Below are 18,819 nucleotides of genomic sequence, written 5' to 3'. Positions count from 1 at the left end.
TTTCCTAGAAGAGTGGTTTATTGTCTTTGGTCTTCCATATCTCCTCTACCCAGACTACTCACTGCATACAACTGCCAACCTTGCTCAGAGTCCAGTGGCTTTCATAGCTCCCATGTGAGGTCCTTGCGGTCTGGAGACTGCATGCGATCACAGGTGTGATGGGGAGCAGCTCTGCCAGTGCTTACACAGGACTTCCCAAAGTCACATCCACTGCCAAGAACTACCAGAAAGGTCTCATGAACATCATCACAGTTAATCATCCTAACCCTCCCGCCAAGTACGTCACCAACCACAGCTGATAGAGGAGGATCACAGGGTGACAGAAAGTTAAACTGTTACTAACCACAGGTAATAGAATCCCAGGGTGACAGCAAGTTAAACTGGCCAGAGTCACAGTGGGTGGGATTCAGGAAAGCAAAGCTCCTAGCTCTGGTTGCCATGACTGCAATGTCAGGCATGGCCACTGGTGCTCTGCTACCATCACTGGGCTCCCATGAAGAGGGTGCTGGGAAATGCAGAAGGCAGACCCTGACTTCAGCATTCACCATTGCCCCTGTGTCCAGGCCCTTCTCCTGAGATGATCGCTGCCATAGACAGGGAGTGGAAGTTCCATCCTTTGAAAGACGTTATTTAAGAATGTGTCCGAATTTATCACATATAACTTCTTTCGAAGTCTCATGTGGGCACAAGACTGGTTACAGGATCTACACATTTCCTTTCAGATTCCTTGGTCCAAAGCAGAAGCTTGGCTCTGGTGGCTTTGATTGGCATGCAGAGATTCAGCATCCTATTGGATCACAGGCCCCGTCCTCAGTTTTCTTCAAAACAAAAGAACATGTTTATTTCATAAACACTTTCCTTGTAAAATGTTCTGTTTTTTTTTATGAAGTATATCAGTGACCTACTGGAAAAAGTTCTGTCTTCAACATGTGCCTAAGAGCTCCAAGCTGGGTGTTTGGAAACAGGCATGTCAGATTAACGAGTGTTCGAGCTGGCTTTCTGTTGCTGTGATTGCACCATGACCAAAGCCACTTGGGGAGGAAAGGGTTTATTTCATCTTATGCTCCCAGGTCATAGTTCATCACTGAGGGAAGTCATGGGAAGGAATGTTGTGGAATATTATTTTAAGATGTGTTACATTTGTTTATGCTGTGGAACATTAGTTTAAAAATGCAAAGATGTGTTGATTTCCTTTACATTGCATTTGTTTAGCTGTGAAGCTGTGTTACTTTGCCTGCCTAAAACACCTGATGGTCTCGTAAAGAGCTGAATGGCCATTAGGAGAAAGGGTAGGTGGGGCTGGCAGGCAGAGAGAATATGTAGAAATCTGGGAGGAAATAAGAAAAGAGCAAAAGGTCAAGGAGTGAGAAAAGAAGGGGCCAGCCACCCAGTCACCCAGCCAGACATGGAGTAAGAAGGAAAGAAAAGATATACAGAAACAGAGAAAGGTAAAAGCCCAGACACAAAAAGTAAACAGGATAATTTAAGTTAAGAAAAGCTAGCAAGAAACAAGCCAACCTAAGGCCAGCACTTATAAGTAATAGTAAGCCTCCATGTATTTATTTTGGGAACTTAGTGGTGAGCCCCACAAAGAGCCAAAAGAGCAAAGAGTAAAAACAACCAACTACAAAGGAACTCAGGCACAACGTTGAAGCAAAGACTGTGGAGGAATGCTGCTTACTGGCTTGCTCAGCTCGTATCCTTCTTATACAGCCAGTCACCTGCCCAGGGGTGATACCACCCTGAGCCCTCCTTCATCAAAGCAATTAAGAAATGCCCCACAGACATGCCTACTGGCCATTCTGATTCAGGTAATTCTTCAGTTGTGTTCCCTCTCCCCAGGTGACTCTAGGCTTACATCAAGTTGACAACTAACTGTGACAAGAGTCATCGGTGAATAAAGAAGGATCCTGTGGCTTCAAGAGTATATATAGCTTTGAAAATAAGAGAATGTAACAGCAAGCAAGCTTCTATTGAGGTCTATTGTTTTAATTTTTGCATTTCTTTTATTGTTATTTTTGAGAATTTCATACATGAGTACTAAGTTTATATTATTTTCACCCTACCTGTAAAGTTAGCCAACTACCTGTGGCTGGTCCTTGAGGTCATGGGCCCTAAACCAGTGTAATCCCTAGTTACATTCTAGATGCTTGTCCTTGTAGAGGTAAGTGTAGCTATCACTTCTCATGAAAGAAACTTCCCTCTGCAGCAGACACACACCATCACAGAAATCCACAACTGGTCAAAATGCAGCGCACAACTGACTGGGACGCCCACAGCAGACTGATGGGCTGACAGCACAGGCCCTGAGCCTAGGTCATGGAACATCGCAGAAGAGGCATCAGGAAGACTGCAGGAACCAGAGGACCAGGATGAGCTATGAGCTGCTCAACAGAGAGAGTCCTTGACCGCCTGAGGCTTGATTTACTGTCAAGTGGAAAAATTTTAAGACAACAGTAGGAGCCCACACTGTCCCACAAGAGCAGAGGTGTCAGAAGCTGGGATTGTAAAATGTGTGGGCAGAATGACCTGCATTCTTTGGACAGTGAGTTTGGTCACAACTTTCATGTAAATGTCTACAACTGTCTCCTGACATGCTTAGAAAGGACTCTGAGTTATTAGGTACACAGAAAACTTGATGGGGGGAAAGGGGATATTTTATTTAGACTTCATACAAATGAAACACTTTAGAAGCCTGAGGTATTATTTTTAATTAAACTTCTTAAAAATACAGAGAGCTAGATCAGTTTGTAATGGAAAGGTGATCTCTAGCTCATCTACCTGCTAAAGCAGCACACCCCATGGGGACAGGGACACAGAACTGATCTACCTGCTAAAGCATGCACTCCATGGGGATGGGGCACAGAGCTGATCTACCTGCTAAAGCAGCACACCCCACGGGGACAGGGGCACAGAGCTGATCTACCTGCTAAAGCCATGCACTCCATGGGGACAGGGCACAGAGCTGATCTACCTGCTAAAGCATGCACTCCATGGGGACGGGGCACAGAGCTGATCTACCTGCTAAAGCATGCACTCCATGAGGACGGGGCACAGAGCTGATCTACCTGCTAAAGCATGCACTCCATGGGGACGGGGCACAGAGCTGATCTACCTGCTAAAGCATGCACTCCATGGGGACAGGGCACAGAGCTGATCTACCTGCTAAGGCCATGCACTCCATGGGGACGGGGCACAGAGCTGATCTACCTGCTAAGGCCATGCACTCCATGGGGACAGGGCACAGAATTAGAAATCTGACCTTGCCTCTGCCTCACTTAGTTGAGATTCACCCCAGAAGGTGAGCTCATGTTTTCCCTCTCACACAAAAATTGGCATTTCTGGGGTGAAGAGACAGCTCAGCAGTTAAGAGCACTGAGGGCTCTTCCAGAGGACCAGGGTTCGATTCCTGATACCCACACAGTGGCTCCCGACCACCTCTAACTCCAGTTCCAGGGACTCTGATGCCTTCTTCTGGCTGCACGCACACGGTGCACCCACATACATACAGGCAAAAACAAAACAAAACCAGCTATATACACAAAATTAATTTTTAAAAAGTAATTTTTAAAAAGTATGTCTCAGAATACTGGAGCCCCTTTTGGTTGGGAGCACAAAGGCTTTTCTTATGCTGAGGCATCTGTCAGCTGTCTGCTCCTCTGCCTCATTCCCAAATCTTGAATTAACTCAAAGCTTCCATGTTCTTCCCTTTTCTCAACATCAGTTCATGAAACTACTAACATTTACTGAGCAGGGGCTACGTGCCCGACAGCCTGACCCTGACTGGGTCTGCAGAGTGGATAATGCTACCAGATGCTACACTGCCACCCGGGGGCACCCCGAGCTGGCCTGACAGCCAGTTCCTTCTCAGCTAGCATTCTAACCCCACTGGGCCGCCATCTGGTGGCACAGAGGCCCAGTGGGGTTAGACTCACCAGTGCCCTCCCAGGAAGGTCACCCTGGGGCATGTCTGTGTAACAAATGATTTCCCAAAGCTTTAAGTGGCCATTTTATTTAGTTCATGACTTTGTGATTCAAGAATTTGGGAATTGCTAAGTTTATTTTCCCTCAGCTTCCCATAGGGCTGAAGTTGGATGTTGATTCAGGCTTTGGACATCTGGAGACCCCACTGGGTGAATGTCCAAGATGCCTAGCATATGGCCTGCAGATGAGCCTAGGTGTTGTTGCGAGCTCAGCTGGACCGAGGACCCAGAAACAGTATGCATCTTCTCCCTTGTGACAGTCTGGTGACTGGATTTTCTCCATGTGGCTTCCTGCCTAGTGAGCATCCCAGGAGAACCAGAGACCAGCTGCATAGCCTCTTCTCCCTTTGTTGTGGATGCCAAGTAATGTCACATCTGCCACCACCTCTTCTTGGTTTTAGGAGAGTCACATGAGGAGCCAGCCAGTATTTGAGGGGAGAGAAAAAGATCCAGCCTCTTGAAGGCAAGGTCATTCTGTAAAATAGCACAGATGTTAGGGATATCAGTAGCCTAGTTCTGATTCTACAGAATACCTGGAGTCTCATGGTCTGGCACCACGTTGATTGGTTCTTAAGGTTCAAACCCTCAGAGATAAGAAGGTGAGCAGCTCTTGCTAACTGAGCTGAGTCAAGGGGCTCAGAGACTGTAGCTCCCTAAACCACACATACCTTCCTGAAATTCCCTGGCCAGTCTTGGGGCTCTGCCATGGAAAAAGAACTGTCCTGAATCCCACAGGTGTTTATGCCCCTTTTGATAGGAAACATTTCTTCCCTCTCTTGAGAGGACACAGGAATTCTTAAGTGAGTTGAGACATCAAACAAAACCAAGCCACACGCTGTTCTGAGGAGACACAGCTTCCTGCCAGTCACCACCTCAGATCCGTCTTGAGACAAAAAGCTGGGATGGGCACAGGAGCTTGTCAAGTACAAGATCACAGGAGGAGGAGGAGACTAGAACAAGATGGCTGTGTCCAGCACTGAGTGACCCTGCGGGACAGCCCTTGTGGCTTCCAGTGCTTCCATGTTACATAGGAGGGAAGAAACTCCCGACTTTGCAGTTTTCCTTGAATATTTGAGAAGCTGTAGGAAAACCATGAGTTGCTTTATCCTTGCTCCACCCCCAAATGTAACATCAAAAGGACAGCAGAGAGTGTCTCCGTTCTGGTTTGTTTTATGTTGCTATAACAAAGGATCTGAAAGCGTATACTTTATAAAGGCAATGTTTATTTATATCACAGTTCAGGAAGCATTCGTGGTATAGAATATCCATGGTGTGTGTGTGTGAGAGAGAGAGAGAGAGTGGGGGGAAGAGAGAGAGAGGAGAGAGAAGACATACAGGCAAGCAGACAGGCAGGCAGACAGGCAGGCAGACAGATAGACAGACAGAGACAAAAACAGACAGAGAAAGAGAAACCCCAGGGAGGGACCAGCTTCCATCTCATAGCAACCTGTTCTCCTCTGGGAAGAAGTCATCTTCGGAGAGACCTAATCCAAAATTTTTGAGACCAGCATGAATCCTTGTATAGGGCCATGGTGACCAGCGACCTCCCTGTAGACTCCACCCCTCAAAGGTCTCCTCATCTTTGAATATCGTTAACTTAGGAGACCGAGATTTCACAAGATGGAGATTTTGGAGAAAGCATTCTCAGACCTTGGTAACTCCCAGAGCAACATGGCTTCTACATTTAGTGTCCCAGAGAACTCAGACATGTTGAGGGCCCCAGAAGAGTGATCAGCTACTTGCAGCTCAGTGGGCAGGTGGTGCAGGCCAGAGTGAGGAGAGCTGTGGATGCTGATAATGTCTTGTAGCTAGAGTTTTCCTGCCTGGCCCACAGTCAGGACAAATCTCTCTCACCTGCCAGTCCCACAGCCACTCAGACCCAACCACGTAAACACAGAGACTTATATTGCTTACAAACTGTATGGCCGTGGCAGGCTTCTGCTAACTGTTCTTATATCTTAAATTAATCCATTTCTATAAATCTATACCTTGCCACGTGGCTCGTGGCTTACTGGCATCTTCACATGCTGCTTGTCATGGTAGAGGCTGGCAGTGTCTCTGACTCAGCCTTCCACTTCCCAGAATTCTTCTCCTCCTTGTCCCGCCTACACTTCCTCCTGCCTGGCTACTGGCCAATCAGTGTTTTATTTACTAACCAATCAGAGCAACACATTTGCCATACAGACCATCCCACAGCAATGTCTCACAGTGCTCTGCTCAGCTCCACAACAGAGAAAAAGGCCAGAGTGAGGAGAGCTGTGGATGCTGATGATGTCTCATAGTGCTCTGCTCAGCTCTACAACAGAGAAATAGTTGATTCAAAAATATAAATTGGAACAACACTGCGAATTTTCAATATAGAATAAAGAAATCTTTTCATCAAAGGAGGTTTGTTCCCCAGAGTATTCGAGGCAGTGGTCTATGCTAGAAACCTGCCTTCATAGACAGGACCCTAAAAGTGTTTTCAGCTACAGCCCAGCATTCCTGTGGCTCCCCCATGCACAAGGGTCTTGACCAATCTGAGAACTCTTCCCTATTTCAGCTCTGGCCAAACTTTCTTCCCTGCCTTGTTCTCATCCATCTTGGAGGCAGGCTCCTCCTTTCTCTCCTTCCTCAAGTCCCGATGTCAGGTGGTAGCTGTTGTCTGTTAGTCTGTGCTCTTGATGCACAACCCTTTCAGACATCCTTAGGAAAACAAGAGCTGCAATCCTTCCCTTACCATTCATGATCTCGCCTCCTTTCCTTGCTCTTCCTTCCTGGACCAGGTTTTCCTTTCTTGGGGTCCCTGAGTTCTTGGGCTTTGTGTCCACCTTTCCCTCCAGCTCGGCCATGTCTATAGGACACTCTCACAGCACACTCTTATGTTGGCACCAAGCAATTCTGATGAAAAGCAGATTGTCCCAAGTGCTGTAATAAAGTGATGCTCAGAAGACAATGTGAGGGGTGGTGGGAAGGGACAAAGTCAACAGTAGTGACCCTCCATTGCTGGGGGACAAGAAGCAAACAACTGCCTTGCAGAGTTGCATGTGCTATGTGGTCCAATCCTGGTTTGTGTTAGTGAATTAGCTTTCTCAGACCACCAAATGGCCTCCTAATGTCCTGAGAGCTTTGAAAGAGTTCCAAAGGCTCAACAGTTTTCTTTCCTCAGTCCCTGGGAAGTCTGGACTTCAGGCCTTCTGTTGGCCAACAGCCAGAGGGTACCGACTTAGAAAGATTTAACTGTGCAGATTCTGTAGTATGTGTCGGGATGGCCTGGGGGTCACTGTGTGCTTTCTGTCAACATTATAAATTCAGATCCCTCCCACAGGCACGAAAGCCTGCAGCATATACATAATAGACTTTCCCTCTTACTATACATCTTTCTAGTTTATCTCTCAGTATGTGTTTCCATTTCTGTCAAGGTGATGCCAGATACCTCTTAAAAGATCATTTGGCACCTACTTATACAGAAGTGGTACACCTGAACCAACGGCTATGGCTGCAGGCTGTATCTTCATTATTGAAAGAAACTGTATTTTGGATGGTCTCACTCCGTCCAGTTGGGGGTAAGCTATTTCCACTTGGCTTCTTACTGGACTATAAAAACATCAAAGACTAACAGAGGAAGAGGAGCAATGGGCAAAATGTCAAGAGCAGGGAAAACAGAATTGGAAAAATTTAGATCCTAGAGGAAAAAAATTTCTAGAGTACAATAAGAAGCCAAGTGGAATAGCTTACCCCCAGCTGACCCTCGGGCTGCTGTCCATTCACAGCCATCCATCTGTCCCCAGTCAGATGGAAATGAAGCTAATCTGGACCTTAAGAAGCACGGCCCAGACATTTCCCTCTTCTGCCTGCACAGTCAACTAGGGGAATGAGATCATGGAAGGGAAGACCTGCCACAGGAAGGTGTCAGGTCAAGGATGTGGTGTGTGGAGCACCTCTCTGACTGAGTGAGACTATCCAAAATACAGCTTCTTTCAACGATGAAGATACAGGCTTCATTCCAGCTCTTTGGAGAAAACCACAGCTTATTAGTAATTCTGATTCCTTTCCCATCTCCTTCACACACCCGACTCCCCAGTCTTCAGGGTTTCTTGACCTAATTTCCCTCAGTTCCATTTAATTTCTCAAATCTATCTACCTCAAGGGCTGGGGATGGGGTGTAGCTCAGGTGGTAAAATGTCACATGCATGAGACAGAAAATTATTGTTTTATTATTATTATTGTTGTTGTTTCTACTTTAAATGGGATTGGGATCAAATATCTATATGTATGCCTAATTTCTACTTCCAAGAGGGTCACAGACTGATAAACCCATCATAAGTTGAAAATGTCACCAGTCAACAGGACCTCTACACTCATGAATGCACAGCAGTTTTGTGCAGTGATTGCTTGCACAAAATCAAGGCAGTCGACATTCTAACATGGAATGGTGAGGGATTCACAAGCTCCCACCCCCAACTGGGAAGCTATAGACACTTGATGGCGTTCAGGAAAGGGAGAGTCAGTGTTCTTCAAAGGCATAGCCCCTGGTAGATTGACTATACTCCTGCAGACAGACAACACCCAGGAGTCTGTGGGCAGTACAAATTGGAATTGATGGATTATGGGGGAAAAAAGAGGACACAAAGTTTGGAGAATAGGAAGGTAAGATGGATTTAGGAAGAGTTGGGAATGGAGTGAAAATGAAATGCTCAAAACACATTGTGTGTAATTCTCAAGAATTAATGAAATTTATTTTTAAATGTCTGTAATCCAAACATGTCCAACATGTGTAACCTGCTGAACTCCAGCATGCTGGGGTGTCTTTGTTTCTCTAGTGATTGTGTGGTGACTAGAAACTGGCCCTCACTATCAACACCCAACACCATGACAACATACACTAGGACCTACCACCAGATTTGGAGGCAATCTCAACTCAAAAGTCAAACTACAGTTTCCATTGAACGTGCACTTCATATGGCCGGAGTGGAGATGACCCTGTTGTTTTGGGGTCTATGGTGGGCAGCGCATGAAATGGGACTCTTGTGCCAAGGAAAAAGAAAGGTGAAAAAGTGCCATTCCTGTGTTGTAGAAGGCCTTCCCTGACGGCTGCATGCCCGAGTCCCAACATCACTGTCAGTTTTCACTCCCTCAAACCCTGCCCTGAACAAATGCTGTGTTTGGACTTTAGCTTCAGCCTATTTGCTCTCAAATCCACTTGGAATCTGGGCTCCCTACTTCCACCAGAAGACGGTGGGCTTCCCATCTAGTAAACCCCTCATGGGGTGATATGTATAGTTCTATCGACCCACAGAATTCCCTTGGCAAAAATGTGCTTGTAACAAGGAAGGAGTGGGTGCCGTCATATCTAAAGACATCTAAAATATTTTACTTTGGTATATTCTGTGTTGCTGTGACAACACACTTGAGACTAGACAAGTTATAAAGAAAAGAACCTGACCAGTATTTGAAGTCGATAGCCCAGTATTTAGAAGACTGAGGCAGATATATTTAAGGTCATCCTGGGCTACATAGTGATTCCAGGGCAGTGTGGGCTATGAGGTAGGGTCTTCTCTTAAAAACAAATGGGGAAAAAAAGGCAAACCAGGTTCATGATTCTGGGAGGCAAGAAAGCATTATCGTCAGGCTTGTAGTAAGGACCACACGATGACTCACAAGTAGAAAAAAAAGGAGAAGGAGGAAAGAGGAAGCAAAGAGAGAGAAGAGGCTAACCTGATGTATAATGACCAGCTCTCAATATAACTGACCTGCTCTTCTGGGGACTACATTAGGCCCTTCACTGAGACAGCCCCCATGTCTAATCACATCTCAAAGGTCTCAGCACCTATTAAATCATACACTAAAGGCCAGGACTCAGCCGGGCGGTGGTGGCGCACACCTTTAATCCCAGCACTCAGGAGACAGAGGCAGGTAGATCTCTGTGAGTTCGAGGCCAGCCTGGGCTACAGAGTGAGTTCCAGGAAAGGTGCAAAGCTATACAGAGAAACCCTGTCTCAAAAAAAAACAAAAACAAAAACAAAAACAAAAAAGGCCAGGTCTCCAATGCATGAACCAGGGAGGGGCCCAGGCCATATTAAAATCATGGTAAGGGTAGAAGACAATTTTGTTTGCATGGAACTTTCTTGTACAGGCAGCATGGAACACTGAGGACTGGTTGGTGTTCAGTCAGGGAACAGGCTTCCAATTCCACGTTATGTCACTTTGGAATTAAACTCCTTGGGTCTCATCACTCAACACTGAAAAACAAGAATGTCAACACATATCTCAAAACACGTGGACCCTACATGATTATGTGTCTATAAAGGTTGTAATAGAGGTAGACTTGCCTCACAACACTTGCCTGTGAGATGAAGGAGGTGTCTCTACAGACAGAACCAACACTACATTGGCTCACATGAACAGAGGCTGAGTAATCCTGAAGTATCCACTCAAACCAAGGAGCCTTAAGCTGTAAAACAGAAGAGAGATAAAAGTCAGTGATGCAGCCTCAGCCTGAGGCCAAAGGCCCAAAGCTTCATCATAGGCTGTAGATCCTTCAAAGGAGTCTGGAGTCTGCTGTCTGCAGGTGACAATGTGGGTCAATATACCCACTCAAGAAGGACCTGCCTGTGCTTCCAGTGTGTCCTCTTCTTCTGCTTTGTTTCAGTAGACACACTGCTGCTCTCAATCCAGGACAGGTCTCTCCTGTTCAGTCCTGATGCACAGGCCAATCTTCCCTGTAGATGCCCCACATCCAGAACCGAGGTGACAAGTTTTTTTAACATACTTAGCTCTAGTCTAGTTGACAACCAACATTACCTGTCAGACTAGAAATGTCATATACATTTTCTTTATCAAAACTCAATGGATCTTGTGCTAACTTGGGAGACCATGAGAAATTTAATGTCAGATTCTAATTTAAGAAATACCCCAGGGGCTGTAGAGACAGCTCAGCAGTTAAGAGCACTGATTGCTCTTTCAGGGAATGTTTCCAGCACCCACACCATGGCTCACAACTGTCTGTAACTCTAGTTCCAGGGAATCCAAAGTCCTCTTCTGGCCTCTTCAGGCATTGTATGCACATGAAGCATGCACATATGTAGACAAACATTCATACACATAAAACAAAAATAATAAATAAACCTTTAACAACTACTCAAGTGGACTGAAAGTTCTCAAACAGCACAGAAAACTAACAGCTGCTTTGGATGATTGAGGATTAGCCCATGCTTCTATTTTATAGAATAGAATATTAGAGAGAGAAAGGGGCATAAATGGCAAAAGAAACAGAAAAAAGTGGTTCCCTTAGTAGGGAATGGCATGCTGGCAATAAGCTGAGACATGAAATAGCTCCTACTATTGTGTCTTTTAAACTACGTATATATTTCATAGTTGTAGAAAATCCATAGACTAGATTCTACACACACAAAGACATCATTATACCTGTTATCTGAACTCAGTTAAAAATGGTGGAAAGTCTCAAAATGCTTCTTTGTGCTCCAGCAAACGGAAACATAAAAGCCATGAATCAGGAAGCTTGCCCATGAGCTTCTCATGCACTGCTGTCCCTAAGTGTCACACCAACATCACTAGCATCCTTGTCCAAACTCTACCATCAACCCTTGGGGTCTGGACAAGCTGCTTGACTTCCAAGTGCCTTATCTCATTATCTGTATTGTCAGTCCATTTAAAAAGTTTCTTGCTGGGCAGTGGTGGTGCACGCCTATAATCCCAGCACTCGGGAGGCAGAGCCAGGTGGATCTTCATGAGTTTGAGGCCAGCCTAGTCTACAGAGTGAGATCCAGGACAGGCACCAAAGCTACACAGAGAAACCCTATCTCAAAAAACAAAAAAAATTTTTTCTTCCCCAATCTCATATAATTCCTTCATGGTAGCTGGCTATAAAGATGGAGATAGAAGATGAGTTTTTGATGATTGATTTATTTTTATGTGTATAAGTGTTTGCCTGCATGTTTGTGTCTGTGCATCATATGTGTGTAGTGCCTGTAGAGGCCAGAAGAGGGCATCAGATCCCCTGGAACTAGAATTGTAGATGGTTGTGAGCTGCCACATGGGAAAGTACACCAAACCCATGTCTTCTGCAAGAGTGACCAGTGCTCTTAAGCACTGAGCATCTCTCCAGCCCCAGAAAAAGGTTTGGAAGCTATTTTCAGGATACCAGCACTGGGAGTGAATACAACTCAATGATACCTGTGTCTGCACTGCTTTTTACAACCGTTGTTGGGTATATGATGAGGGAGAGGAGGGAGGAGAGAGGGAGGGGGAAGGTAGAGGAAGGGAGAGGGAGAGAAGTAGAGGAAGAGAGAGAGAGAAAAAGGGGAGAGGAAGAGCCAGACGGAGAAGGGGAGGAGAGGGAGAGAATATGGTGTGTGTGTGTATGTGTGTGTGTGTGTGTGTGTGTGTGTGTGTGTGTAAGACAGAGAGAGAGATTATGTGTCTGTGTGTGTGGTTGTGTGTCTATGTATATGAGTGTGTGTGTGTTTGTGTCTGTATTTATCAATCTGTGTATTTATATATATGTATGTGTATATGTGTTTCTGTCTATCTGTGTACTTCTGTGTGTCTGGGTATAGTTATCTTTGTGTCTGTGTGTATGTGTGTGTGTGTCTGTTTGCATCTGTATACTTGTGTTTGTGTGTGTCTATGCATATATGTATATGTATGTCTGTATACATATATGTATGTCTATATGTCATTGTCTATGTGTGTGTGTGTGTGTGTGTGTGTGTGTGTGTGTGTGTGTGTGTGTGTATGTGTTTCTGACTGTCCATCTGTGTACAGTTCCAGGTGTTTCCCATTCTGTTCCCTAGATCCTCGTGACATAAAACTGTCACGATTTGAGGACCTCACACAACCCCTGTGTCTTGAGAAAAGATCCCAAGGCAGACACAGCACAAGATTGTGAGGTCGGCAGATGGCTCATAAAACACAAACTGAGTCACTAACCCAGAGCCGCAGCAAACAGGAAATCAGCTTGAGTTGGGTGTTTCCCAACTCTTTTCGGGAAAACTAAGAACCTATGGTCGCTGAGACTAAGGCTCCCATCTCCTTATTGACTCCACATTGAGGATTTAGGAAATCTTCAGTACTTCCTGCATCTAAAATGCAGAAATTATCCCAAATAATTTGAAGGAATAAGGAGCCCAATTTTCTTTCACACTGCATTACACCATTTAAGTATCTGTTCCATGGAATTTGAAAATTACTATGTGGACAAAATTTATAGAGGGAATGGTTTATTTCAGAGGAGGCTCAAACGTCTTAAAGGCATCATGAGAGCACTGTGTTTTTAAGTTAAGCATCTCTGTTTAAAATCTTGTAAACCATGTTTTTTAGTCAAATTTCCTTTACAAGACTAATGTTTTGCTGCTACAGCAAACTCATCCTGAAGTAATTCCTTCTCAGGATTGCACCAGGATGCAGCCTTGCAGAACAGAACCATCCAGAGATGGAAGGGACCACTCTAGCCAACCAAAGTCTCTCTCCACAAGGCTGGTCACATTCTTCCCTAAGGCAACTTCTCCAATGTCTCCTCCCACTTCACAGTAACTCAGGGAACAGTGGGCCCTGGCTCCCTGGCTCCTTTAATAAACACGTTCCTGAACTCTCTACCCTTTCGCCAAGTTCAGTCTCCCCTGAGATGGCCCACCCGGCACAGCCCAGCTTGGGGTGTGGGCCACTTGCTGGACAATAACAGCTTTAGCTCCTTTAAGTGGCTTTTGGGGAATATCCACCTTTATGCAGAACACTAACAAGGTGACTGTCAGCTATCTATAACCCTTGTTCCAAGGGATCTAATGCCTTCTTCTGGCCTCAGCAGGCACTGCAGGCATGTGATACACATACACATGCAGGCAAAACATCCATCACATAAAATAACTAAACCTAAAAAGCAAAGCTCCACACCACAAAGAAAACAATTCCCAGAGTAAAGAGGCACAACCTCAAAGAAGAGGCAGGGTATCTTCGTCAGCTGCACAGAGGATGGTCATGTGACCAGGAATTAATGCCAGACTGTGAGGTGGAACTCAGAAAGTCAAACAACAAAAGAGGAAATAATCCAGTCAATAAATGGGCAAGTGTACTGAACTGACACCTTTCAGATGACACATACATGGCCAACAAATACATGAGAAAACCTTGACATTTTTATCCCTCAGGGAGACGCAAATCTAAATTGTTCTGATATTTCACCTCACTATAGTCATAATGGCTATCATTAAGAAAAATTAGTAAACGTTGGCAAGGATAGGGGGCAAAGTGGGCCCTTAAACATTGTTGCTCAGCATGTAAATTAATGAAGCAACTATAGAAGTTAGTGTGGAGGTTGCTCAAAACTAATTACAATAGAACACCTATGTGTCCCAGCTATACCGCTTCTGGTACAGACCCCCAAGAATCCAAGTCAATTCACTATCAAACCTGCAAACATGTTGATCACTGCCCTATTCATAACAGCCAAGTTATCAGCTTAGGGGCCCTTCAGTAGTTATGGTTGGGCGTTTATGGCTAAAGACAATGTCCACAGTGGAGTTTCATTTGACCATAAAGAATCTAGCCATGTCATTTGCAAGAAAGTGGATGGAACGAGAGGTCAGAGAAAAGTCGTCAAATCTTGAAGGCCATCATCTCATGATTTCTCTCACATGCAAAATTGGGGCGGGGTTGTTGAAAGTAAAAGAGGAGGTGATGATGTGGGGATTGTGAGGATGAGAGAACTAGGAAGGAAGAGTAAATATGATCCAGGTATGGTGCATTCACACATGGAAATAGCATAACAAAGCCCTGACTGCACAATTAAATCACACTAATAAAAGCTCTATAGTCTAGAGATGGGAAACGTGGCTTCTTACTAACAATTAAGGTCCAGACTCATTATGTTTGGCCAATAAACTTGCAACATGTTTTACCCAACAGAACAGATAATCCCTTGGTCATGTGCTCACTATGTTTTTAACTTATTAAAAATTATACTTTGTCATTTCCCTTTCATTCTAGAGAATGGCAAAATATGAGCAAGGAGGGTAGCTTGGGTCATCTTTGCTCTCAAGTGGCCCCATGAAGATTCATGCAGAATGAGGGTAAGACATAGAGCCCTTCTGGCAGATTCCATGAGCACCAACTCTCATTATCCCTTCTAACATCATACAACCTTGGAAATCTTTATCTTTTATTAGGGAGTTGGAAATTAAAAAAGTAATTGACTTTTATTGGAGTAAACATCATTCTGTGGTCCTTCAGGACTCCTATAACTCAAACATCCATATTCTTAAAATCAAAACAAGTTTTTGAACTTCAAACTCTAAGGAACTGACACTCCCATCCCCAACCCCATCCCACCTTACCACTCCCCACCCAGCCCCATCTCCACCCCGGCCCTCCCCACCCCAGCCAACCCTCCCCCTGCTCACTCTCTCCTTATGATGACCTGTATTGAAGGTAGGATGCCGTGAGGTCTGGTAGGCAAAGGAAAAGGCCAGAGGGTAAGGAGGAACTGCCGAGGAAAGCTGCACAAATATGAGATGAGGAAGATTAAATTGTGTTGACATACTCCAAGTCACTGCTGCGTGACTCCAGGGAGTCGCTGGGATGTTTAAAGAGGTGCAGGCAGGGATCCTCACAAGGGGGCCTCAGAAGACCTTGTGATGCCATGGCTGATGCTGCACATCACATGACTGGTTCTCTGTTTCTCTTTCAATATTGGCCAAATGAGAGCACTGGGAGAAGACAGGTGTGTCCCCTCTTTATCCATGCTGTGTCGTTTCCTCGGCTTTACCCAGCAGCAATGAGCAGGCAGCATAAAGTACTGTTAGTCAAAGATTTCTTTCTTGGTCTCTCAGAAAACAGCTGATTGGTAGCATCCTCTAAAGAAAGGTTTGTTGACTACCTCATGTCTGCTTTCCAGTTCTGTCTTTTCCTTCTAGTACCAGCTACTTCCCTTATAACACTTCAAGTCAATGCTGTCCTCACAGGAATGTGCCTCTATGAGGCTACCTGATGGTTTGAAATGTCAATAAGAATCTAACTTTCCCAGTGGGGTGTTGGGGGGGGGGTGGATGTGTCTGTCTGCCTGTCTGTCCCTGCCTCTTAATGATGAAGGCTTTGGAATCAGGGTACAGTATTTCAAACATTTTTGAGTATTTAAGGATGGAGCTGAGACAGATTTTGCTCTTTTGGAAGCAATGGGAGTAACAGAGGATGACAAGTGACTCTAAATCCCCCGGGAACGATGCAACATTTGCAGTCTCAAGTCTTGGCATCATGGTAAATTCTTGTAATTCTAACAGAAATCCAAGAACATCCAATTCCTCTGAACCTTTATGGCGCAAGCATTGCTGTTGAGGAAGTGCAGTAGACCCTTTGGAGACAGGGATGTAAAATGAGCCCCTCTATGACTCTACACAATCATCTTTCTTCCTCTTTCATGGGGAAAAGAAAAACCACAAAGTCCCTCACAAGCACATGTGCTTATGTCTTCTCACAAACAGGAAAAAGATTCTCAATTTTAACTCAATAGTAATAACAACCTTTGATGCATTTTACTCAGAGCATATAATTGTCTCACTGACATGGTGGGGAGACAAACAGACAAGGAAATACAATATAATCTGTTGGGCCCACATGCTGTTATATGTCATATCTGAGCCCAGTCGCTTGGACTGATGGCAAAGTCACAGAGCAAAGCCAGATTTGAGGCCTATCTACACTTAGACACCAGAAGAATAGAAGAGAATGTGTTTGTAGGCCAAGCAGGTATGCTTAAGAAAAATGAGATAATATATTTGGATAAATGATCTATTATCTTTCCATCACTGTGACACAAAACACCAAAGACACTCAGCTCCCAAGGGGGAAGATGGATTTTTGACTCAACAAATTTAGAGGTTCCAGTCTGTCTGATTTGTGGTGGCCCTAGTTACCATGGTCAGCAACCATAGCAAAGGAAACTGTCTACCTCCTTCTGTCCCAGCAGCAAAGACAGAAAGACAGAGGGACAGAAAAGACTGGGAGTCTAACACTCCTTTTGAGGGATTGCTCCAGTGACCTGACTTCCTTCCACTAGACCACATCTCCCAGTGGTCCCCTAAGCGGAGGAGCAAATTTTTAGGGAGGAGGACACATTAAAGACTCATTAAGCCATTGGTGGAAGCCAGTGGAGTCAAAGCTTCCAAATCCTCCAGAGTTAAGATTTAACTGTGCAACTTCAGCAGCACTAATGTGGATATTGTTACAAACACAGAGTTTCTGAACTCAACCTGACCTCCTGAGACAGAACCTACCCTAACGCAGATGTCCAGGTGAAACATGCATATGCTTATCATGCAGATGTAAAGCTTTTAAAGCCACATTGAATCAAAAAATATTTTAAGATCTATATTATATTCTTTGTTTTCTTATGCTTTTGAGCTACTAACCTGCCCGAGTCTTCCTTGAATCCCTCTGATGGTGATGAAATAAACCACACACATGCTACCTCTGACTCCCAATTTCTTCATTTGCTGTTGTATTTTTTAGTCCCACTATTCTCATTGTAAACCCCAGCTTCACTGTGGCCATCCTAACTGCAGAAGTGTAGAGAGAGATGGACTCTGGTTCTGACTGATTCCACTGTGTGCCTTCCTTTCTCAATGTATTCATAACAAAGTTTTGACTATTTAAAAATGTAGATAAAGATAATGAGAAAAATATTCTCATTTTAATTATACCAGTATAAAGTAGAAGAGATCGCATTGGCGAGGAAATTGGAAAGACAACACTTCAAATGAACTTTACTCCAATCTGCTAAATTCTATTGGCTTCTTTTCAGATTCCACCACTCTTGTGGGAAAAGACACATGCCCTGCAATTCATTCTCTCTCTCTCTCTCTCTCTCTCTCTCTCTCTCTCTCTCTCTCTCTCTCCCCTTTGCTAACCCCTCTGTAATGTCTGCATCTTCTCAATGTCTGCAACACCATCCCAAGGCCATGTTCAAGTAAGTCTCTGTTTTTCTACTTATCTCAACTTCTGCTATCCCAGCAACAGGGGAGGTGTCGCTGGTCCATGCTTTCCCCATGCACCTCCCTTGTGGTTCTGTCAACAGCAACAATGGCAAGGCCTTCCCAGGGACACTTCCCAGGCACTCCTTCTATTGCACTCCCCTCCACTCTCAATAGGGAGTTTGAGGGTTATCAACAGGCTCAGTGATTGTGATGATTAATATGGCCAATAAGGCAGGATCCAGACTCACTCAGGAGACACACCTCTGGGCATGATCATAAGGGATTAGCTAGTTTAAGATCATTTCTGAGAATGCCTGTAAGGGGTTATCTAGGTTAGGCTAACTGAAATAGAAAGACCTACTTTAATTGTATGTGGCACTACTCCTTTGCCTGGGGTCCCGGACTGAAGATAAATGACAAACAGCTGCATGCACACCGTCGTCTCCCTTTGCTTCTGACTATGGATGCAATGTGACCAGCCACTTCAGGCTCCTACTGAATGACTGACACCATGATAGCCCACGTTCTTGACTGGGCTAGCAAAACAAGCCCTCCTTAAGTTGCTTCTATCAACTATTTTGTCCCAGCTATGTGTAAAGTAACTAAGACAGTGATAAAGTATGTACTTAGCATGTGTGAGGCCCTGCTTGAGAAAGTGGGGGAGATAAGGGGGTGAGAGAGAGAAACAGAGAGAGAAAAACAAAGAACACCAGTAACAAAGCCTTTAGTCGAGACCTGTCTCCACACAGAGCAGTCCAGCTCCACAGTTGGTGAGTGTGTATACTCCCTCCCTGTGTCAGTCATCTGCTCCATGCGTGCATGCAGAAGCACAGCCAGCTCCCAGCAGGTGCACCGGCGGCCATCAGCCGCAC

At 44.8% G+C, this 18,819-nt stretch overlaps 1 protein-coding gene across 1 annotated transcript in view; it reads right to left on the bottom strand.

Moving 5' to 3' along the window:
- Agtpbp1 (ATP/GTP binding carboxypeptidase 1) overlaps positions 1 to 18,819 on the bottom strand; it is a 268,316-nt gene continuing 249,497 nt past the window's right edge. Inside the window, exons 27-28 of the transcript XR_008215687.1 lie at positions 10,309 to 10,416; positions 1 to 10,204 (exon numbers count right to left, since the gene is read on the bottom strand). The gene's annotated coding sequence lies outside the window, so the exon portion shown is untranslated. The remainder of the gene's footprint in view (positions 10,205 to 10,308; positions 10,417 to 18,819) is intronic.

Source organism: Peromyscus californicus, unplaced genomic scaffold (genome assembly GCF_007827085.1).
Source record: "Peromyscus californicus insignis strain IS unplaced genomic scaffold, ASM782708v3 Scaffold_8__1_contigs__length_139910024, whole genome shotgun sequence".
Taxonomy (NCBI): Eukaryota; Metazoa; Chordata; class Mammalia; order Rodentia; family Cricetidae; genus Peromyscus; species Peromyscus californicus.
This window is presented reverse-complemented; position numbering and strand designations above follow the sequence as displayed.